The following is an 8,619-nucleotide window of genomic DNA, read 5'->3' on the forward strand; positions in this document are numbered from 1 at the left end:
TACGATTTTTAAAACATTTTTTTTCCTAAATTGTTCAAACAGTTTGCAACTTTGTTGGTAGCATCTAAGGTAATGTTTGTAAAGGTAAAGGCAGCTCTTTAAACAATGCGGCTGCGATTCTGCGAAAGGGGGTGTCCAGAGAATGTCCAAAGCCTCAAGTTTCCCATATGACGATGCTGTTTTCCTCCGAAAAATCTCACTGAAGCTTGTCCCAAAGTTGTGCAAACAACGCTAATAACCTTTTACTCGCCCTACCTGCTATCGGGAGATGAGAGTGTAATAAAGTTGGGTAAATTGCGATGACTCTTCGCTGGTGACTTTTACACCACCAACGTCACCTGTACCGTTGGCTTTAGCTTTACGGTATACGCTTTCGCATAACCACCCACCCACCACCCCAACTCTCCCGGCGAATGTGCAATTTCGTATACGATGCCGCGATTTTCGGTCGCAAAGAATAATCTCTTTCGCGGATCATCTCCCGTCTCGTCCGTACCCTTATGCAATGCACCACAACCGTTGCCACCGACGAAGCGCCACAACCGGAATCGCAGACCCGTTGTTTTGTGGGGAGGGTTGGTCGGATTTCAATTTGGCATCCAGAGGGCCTGCAAATGTTAGTCAAAACATAAAAGGACACAACGACGAATGGTGACCGAAGAGACACTCGTGTCGAGAAGTGAGCGAAGCAACTGGTACACCTTCCACACCATTTCACACTCATCTTCACTTTACAGGGCAGCTTACGAGGGAGTGGGAGGGCGGAGGGGTGGGAGAGGGAGGGGGGAGCTCAACAACCGTGCAACGGTCAGCGAACCGTTACCGTTTTATTATTTCACAACCGTTTAATTGACCAGCCGAACTCACCTTAAAAAGAAAAACCTCCCGGGGAACGGGGAACACTGACAAAAACCGTGAGAATCCCTCAGTGGTCCGATGGATGATGCGAATCGGATTTATGACCCCCTTGGTTTTCGAGGGAGGAGACTCCCCGTTACCCCTATCATAACTCGCGTCTTCTCTCCACGCCGCCGTCTTATGAGATGTGACGTGAAAATGCAAAACCGAGATACACGATAAGCGCCGCAGATCATCTTTGACAATCGGTGACACGGATGATGATGAGACTAGACCCGTACAGCCCAGTCTGCACCATGCGATGCGGCTAATCTGATGAACTGAAACTGGCGTCCCTCAATGGGATCGTAACGAGTAAAAATGGGGTAGAGAGAAAGAGAGCCCGCAAAAAAGCAAATCCCAAGAGATGCATTGCAAAACGATATTTTAGACAGAAAGAAATGATGCGAATTGCGATGCAAATTCCTCAAAAAAAAAAGGCCAGCATATGTCCGTTCCTGAGAAAGAAAGATTTTTTTCGAAAATATTTAATGCTAAAAAGCCAAACAAAAGCGAAATGAATGTTGTTGAATGTGTTTCGCGGATAATCATTTCTCATATTTATGAGATCCAAAACTGCTTGGCATCATCTCTTCTCAGAGGATAGTTGGAAATCAATTTGACGACCATAAACATTTACTCGATCGATCGATCGATCGAACGACCAACGATTGGCAGCATTGGCGTCCCCCGGTACCCTGTATTTAAAAGAAACATTTCCCAACGTCATCATCGTTTTGGGCATCGGGGTCCACGATGATCACAACCATCGCATCGTCATAATCATTCCCCAGCCCAGGTCGAAAGGTGGTGTGCCGCGTGTGTGTATGTGGATGGGTAAACATATAACTCAGAAAGACGCGTGGCGCGTTCAAAACGAGGGTTCGTCGCCCATCGTCTGCGTCAGTCAGATTTGGCGTACCCTTGAACTACATTGATGGCCACCTGACGCCTGAAGGCTGCTGCTGGTTGGTTCGAGTTTTTTTTTCGCATTCAAGAAAAGGGTTTAAACTGATCGAAATTTATTGAAAAACAGAAGGAGAGTGAGAGGGAAGGGAAAAAATGGATTCCCTTGACGTTCGAACGGAACGGAGTGCCATTGGGTCAGTCAATTTCAATTTGGGCATCTTCACTTCGGCCCAACGACGTTCACGTTGGTCAACAAGCCACCGATCGATTTGCCCAACGACCGTTGACCTGCCGATGATGGCGACATAACGATGCTGTGCGTTGTGGTGCGTTGCAATTAGTTTCCCTTTTTGCGAGAATAATTGAGCAAAGCGAGCGCGCTGCTCAGTGCCCGACCGTTTGCACAATCGTAAACCTGCTAAGAGCTCGTAGAGTCCCCCCCCTCTCCCACCCCCCACCACCACCACACTACTCCACGGATACAAATTAATGCCAATCGACTGCATCCGGCACAGAATCACGATCAATGATCAAGATCAAACGTGAGACGTCACGCTGCCTCGAAGACACACGTATTGGCAGTGGCAAACCGTTCCGATCCGATATCTGGAGCACCGGGTCTCTGAAAGCCACACCGGCGCAGTAACACCGTCGGAATGTAAGGTTATGAAACATGAATTTGTATATCGATAGAAACTCAACATCCGTTGGCTGCTCACTGTTGGCTGTTTTATGTGGTCGACACGGGCCCGGGATGCCGGTTCACAATGTTGTCATTAAGACACCTTTTCCCTTCCTTTCGGGATATTTGTCTTCATCCTCGCTATGAATGAGATCCCCTCCACCCAGTCTGTTGTGCACGAAGGCACGTTCAAGCGACACAACAATAGTAGGCAACACACAATCGTCTAGACAACGAATATCATAACTTTACCTGCTGTATGCGTGTGTGACAACTTCATCGCAGTTGGCCCAATTTAGTTTTATCCTCATCGTCGTCGAACGCATGGTTTCACCGAAATACACAAAGACTGGAGTCTTTGTGGTCAGCGAGATAACCACTTTCTCCCCTATAAATCCCAGGAACGTCTAATTACGTCACAGATCAAGTTCGGTACGCATATGCGTCAAATGTAGGCCAGGGCAAACAATGATTCGTCACCAATCTGCACCGGACGCGCTGATGATCGAAACTAATTTGTCCGACAAGATGCATGTTGATTGAGGCGTTGCAGCTGCAGATGTCTGGCATCGCTTCCTTATGGCCATCGCCATTTCGGAATGCCCCTTGGAGCCACAAGACGTGAGGCTCGCGCTTCCGTTCGACCTTGCACCGGGATTATTGATTAAATCATCCGGATCGATTGGTAAAAGATTATAATGAACCAATCAAGGTTCGGCCTAGTAAATGGCAGCCATGATGAAACGTGATACCTAACCTTGCCAAGAGAGATTGGTAAAATTGCTTTTGTTCCGTCCGTTTGTTGAGAGCCATCAAACTCGAGCTAAACACTTCCTTTCTAGTCGGACCTCGAAAGCGCGGCACTGAAGGTGTTCCTTCAACGTCAACAACGATCGTCATGTTCTTCATCCAGCAACCACACTATGCTGTACACTAAATTGACGGTTTCGTCGGGATTGAATTGTAAATGCGACGCTAACCATTCGCCATCGTGTCTTGTAATCCGGTAGAAAATCCAATCACAAGAGCTTGTTGATTAAATCGACTCGGGCTTGTCGGTACCTTCCAGGCCTAGGTCGGCGCTACTGGATTGCTGGCCTTTTGCCGATGACATGCCGATCCTCACTTTCACCTCGCAGGCGCGTGTGAGAAGGGCCGATGCTTTAGTCTATAACCCTCGGACCGCTCTAGTGCTTGATGGTGTTCTTCGTCGGAAAACTGGTCCTGTACTTTAACCGATTCGATACAACCTTTCGATGTACCTTCATCAAGCGTCATCGGGCAGCAACGGCAAGGCGCTAGATGTTTGCATTACACCATCGCACCATCGATGTACATTTGGCGTAGTTATCGTTTATCCCCGTAGAGATGCTCTACAGGGCAACGAGCAGCGAGCATCTCCACCGCTGTGATGATCGTTTTCTTATGCTTGCTCGTTGAATAAATTACTGCCCCGGGTGCACCACAAAGCGAAGCAATACGTGATTACATTTGTTTTATGCTGTTTCTGTGCTGTTTCTGTTTTACTTTCACCTTTCAGGGATTAGAATGACCAATCAAGGTGGATCAATGTGATTATATAAATGCATCCCGTGCTATTCCGTTGATAATCATTCCTTGCTTGCTTAAACTCGATATATTTGCAAAAGTTTAAAACTAAGACATTTGCCGATATTCCTCAGAGAACTGTTTTCGAAGTTTATTTATTATAGTCCGATTCAATCATACCACGAACACTCCAGGAGCACAGCTTGAACCAAAGTTTAATTAAAAGCCAACAAGTCACCCCTAGTCGAGCGACAACTATCAGAACTGAAGGGGTGCTTTGACGTCGATGATGGACTTTTGCGATGCATTTTCTCGTGATTCGAATGATGTAAGCCAACAGACACCCGACCGGCCCCAGTAGTCCCTCCAACCTCCGACTGACTTACTAATCTGGAAAATGTTTTACAAAAAATCTCACCCCATGATGGCCTCGCAAGAACCGCGTTGATGGCGGTGCGTGGCCAAGCGGCATCGCATATCGCGCACCGCGCTCTGTGTCGTGGTGAGCTGTCGGCGCCACGGGGAAAACTGTTTTCATAACACACTGCCACAGCAGAAGCACACCGCAGAAGAGCCTTTGCGCTGCGTTGAATCGCGGCTCGATCGATGAGGTCTCGCCGTGGGGGCAGCGGTGGCCACCACGTCTTTAGTGCCAGCCCGCCACTGCACTCTCTTAGTTCACAGCAATTTCACACTAAAAATCATCAATTTGTGCGCGAAGATGCCAACGGAAAGATAAATGGATCGACGGATCGACGGTGGTGGTTATGCGAGCGTTCGCTGTTGACCACATCGTCGGTCGATTTGATTTTTCTTTCTTCTCCCGTGATGACCGTTGGTGGTCACAGGGGCTACAATCGACACCTGGGGAGGGCGTCTACCATCGAACGTACTTATACGCCGCGATGATCTGATTGGGCAAAGGGATCAGAGCTGCAGAGGCCACGTGAGTGCTTATCTCTTTTGCTTCCCCCCAAAAAGTCTGCTGCAGGCGTAAGGCTGGACGACTCACGACACTCCGTTACCAGCTGGAACAGGAAGTTTTTAGCGACGCCAAGCACCACCAGTGCCAACAATTTCCGTCACTAAATATTATGTGCGTGATGTTTAGCAGTTCGTTGGTAGCGCGTGCCGGTTAACCTCACGTCTTTTGCAGAACACTGTCTTCCCCCGTCCCGCCGGTGTCCACAGCCCACACATAACGGCCTAAGGCAAGGCAGTCCGAGTGGACAGATGTAAGGCAGCTTGGCCAACTCGTGTACAGTTGGGATGTCGGTTTGTTACAGACACACCACACCCCGGAATAGTTTTGAAAAAACATTTCACTCGATGTTATAATACTGGTTAATCCGGACCCCGGATTACCAGTTGCAGGTGGCGTTATGATATCAAGTAGGCCTGGTCGCCGGCTACAAGTCTGGCTCGCTAACCACCGCAGACGTCATCTAGATATCTGCGAGATTTTTAAATCGTTTGGCAGTAAACATGGAATGATAACGGCTAACATGTCGTTTTATGAATGAGTTCACCGAGCCTCCGAGCAACTTTGCATTTCCTTGTTTCCTTCTTGGGGGATTTTTTTATTGAAATTTTATTCAAACCGAACTTTATTTCCCACCAAACCAATGGTGGCACGTTTGGTGTCAATAGGAATGTGCCTTTAACTACTGTTCGTGAGTTCCAACCATATCTTTCAAACAGGCGAATGATGGAACAAGCCACAATATACACCGAGTAAACGAAAAGCAATATGAAAAACCTATGCACAAACACAAATTACTAACCCATTCTCCACGCGTTCGCACACCCCAGGCGTAGTGTACGCCACGATGCTGTTACGCATCGATGGATGAAGCACGGTATGAATCGGAAGTTCCGTTCCGTGTTTAATCAGACATTAACGATCAACAATGAAGCGGTAAACGAACAATTTCATTAGCAATTTGGAATGATGCGCAACGATAAAATAGTCATTAGCGTGCGGTGAAGAGTGGAATTTATACAATTTTCCATGACAGCGTAGGATATAGGAAGCGGATCACATTTCGTGTCGCCTTCTATTCTTGATAATAGCCCCACAAGCGGTCCATTTCGCTCTCATTCGCAACCTCTTCTGGGCTACTCATTAGCAGGTGCTTCGGGGTATGAGCGACGTCGGGAGGATCCCCTCGAGAGGCTCTTATGCTAATCGAGATCGCAACACCTTTCTAGCCGCCGGCTGGAGTTGATTTTCGGAAGTCAGAAAACGCGAAAACCGCAGGAAAGCAAATGGTTGACTTCTCCTGATCACGGTGAGCTACAAATTTCGTTTTCAAAACTCTGATGCTCCCTTTAACTTCACACACTCTTCCTGCGTCTGTACTCCTCGCTACTACGCTCAGTCGCGCCTGCCAAACAGACACCCTGCAGCGTGCCTTACTGATCGATTGCGCAACTTCCGTTCGCGCTTCGTTTGCTTCTGCTGTAGAGCCCTCCGGCCGGCCGGCCAACCGGCCAACAGCCGGCTGCCAAGGTAGCTGCTTCACTGAGGGAATTACTATTTTCTCCGTACTCCTCACAGCTCCTCTTTCACTACTTGATTGGTCGGTGCGTGTGGGCTCTTACACACGCCAGCCAGCCAGCCACGACCTCCACGCAATAGGTCAAACAAATGGCGCAAAAAGTCGTTGCCAATGGCTTTGGGCGCACTGCTTGCCGGAAGGGAAGCCACCGCATGGTCATTGCGCATTGCGTGGACTCGCTAGGCGTCCGCTAGGTCAAAAACTGAATTAGGCCAGCGTGCGGCCGCAGCGCAACCGACGGAGTTCAACAGACGGCGACGATATGTGTGTGTGAAACCCCTCGCGAGCACGTGAAAAAGCACTTAGCGGTCTGAGCTGCAGGAATTAATGCGATGTCACACGGCAATTTGGAAATTAATTTTCACCAACGCCGAGAGGGGGCCGAATTCTGCATGCACGCACACGATTCGAATCGATTTGCAGCCGTCGTCAGCATTCGACACGACGACCCTCAACGTGATTCCGGAGTTACGTTAAGTGTTTCCAATCGTCTCGAGCACATTTCCCAGTAGCTTCTTCAGTCGAAATTCGTGAAACGTTACGAAAAGCTCCCGCGTGGTTGGCAAAAGGTCATGAATAAACATCATCATGTTGGTGCGATTTTAGTTGTTCGATTTCGTTTCGAGAGTTTACAATGAATCACCAAGAAACCAAACCAACTGTTTTTTTATTTCTCTGCCTTGATCTTGTTTTAGTTATTTGTTTGTAATTCTTCTCTTACATACAGCAACATTCTGTGTAATGTGTGTCGCAATCATGCCGCATACCCAAGGTCGTTTACGTGGAAATGCCGAGAAGCGGCGACGCACTTCATAAACCTCGCCAAACCCTTACCGTAATAAGACTAAGTTACTTTCGAAAAAAAGAATCACGCAACCTAACGTTTCCTATGCGTGGTCGCAGTGCTGTTCTTATAACATAAACTACTTAATGCACTGTCCGGACATGTCCGGACTCTCGGTGTCTTCTGCCGCCTTTAGCGGAGCCACAAATAAACAACCAAACAGCGGTACGTGCCGCCAGTTGCTCCGAAATTCAAAACCAAACGGTTCCACACCATGCAGCTATTTAAGTATAAGGTACCCTCCAGGCCCAACTCATTTCGAAGTTACAGGTTGTGCTAAAGGTTTGCGGTACTTGAGTTCGAGGTGGAAGTTACTTCCGCCAAAACTTCCGCCGAAAATGACGACAAATAGTGTACTTTTGCTCCAGATATTGATTATTGTGTGTGCTACACTGATCGGTTGCCACGCACAGTTTCTACCACGGCAACCGTACCTGATCGACGACTACGATTCCGAGGAAGTGATGCCGATCGCCAGGCGACTTCTGAGACCGAACCCAAGCCAACACTATCGTCCTCGCGGTGCACGGGATCCAAAACGTTTACATCCTTCCGATAATGGGCCATCGTCGGACGAACTGGCGAAGCATCTGAAAACCATTCTCGATATGGCACAACATCAAGCACTGCACCGTAGCCGACAAGCGGAAAAGGTTCCGGAACAGATTGGCAATGTTTTATTGAATAAAAAAGCAGCGCAAGTGACAAGTGATCGACCAACAACAGTGCCTTTTGATAACAGTTCCACGACCCCGAGTCGACATGAAAGCTCAACTAAATCTTCTCGCGCCAATGCACGAGCCATTGCCCGGAAGTGGTTCCCTGTGCTGTTGAGCGAAGCGATTCAGAACGTTCTTAAAAACGATAGTAAGCATCACGAATTGGATTCGCTAGTTGATCAGATTGCGGCCGGTAGTAGGACGTATCGGAAGAAAGTGATCCCTGATGCGATGCTTGAAGCAATCAGGGACCCCAGCACTAAAAAGGAAGAACACACCACCGTACCCTATGACCTGAAGGCTAAGGAGCATTCTACATCTTCTCCAGCATCGGCTGCCGTCTCGGAGGATTGGCGCCAGCTAGTAAAGCTGGATGCGCCCGTTCCCTACGTAGTGAACATATTCAATAACACAAAGATCGGATACATTGTCATGAGAGTGTCGAATCAATCCGACGTC

The sequence above is a fragment of the Anopheles darlingi genome, chromosome 2 (genome assembly GCF_943734745.1).
Source record: "Anopheles darlingi chromosome 2, idAnoDarlMG_H_01, whole genome shotgun sequence".
NCBI classification, from domain to species: Eukaryota; Metazoa; Arthropoda; class Insecta; order Diptera; family Culicidae; genus Anopheles; species Anopheles darlingi.